Here is a 317-nt window from a genome sequence, read left to right on the forward strand (position 1 = left end):
CAACGCGTGTGGGACAGGGGTGGGTGGCTCAGGCCGCAGCCACGACATGGCCGCCGGGAGAAGGGCTTTCCCCTGACAGGCCCCGAGGAGAAGGTGCCCGCCTGGGGCCCGGCTGTGGGGGGCTCAGGGTGCCTGTGGGGGGACAGGCACCCCCACAGACCGGCCGGGCTGGGGCCGCAAGGGCTGAGGGCAGCCATCCGTCTCTCAGGCCTCTTCCCGGTGTAGCCTCCCTGGGACTGACTCCCGCTCCCGGCTCTGACAGCCGCAACGTTTCCCCGCTCCCGGCCTCGGTCTCCTTGCAGGCAGCTCTGGCGGTG

This window comes from Aptenodytes forsteri, unplaced genomic scaffold (assembly GCF_000699145.1).
Source record: "Aptenodytes forsteri isolate BGI_AS27 unplaced genomic scaffold, ASM69914v1 Scaffold271, whole genome shotgun sequence".
Lineage (NCBI taxonomy): Eukaryota > Metazoa > Chordata > Aves > Sphenisciformes > Spheniscidae > Aptenodytes > Aptenodytes forsteri.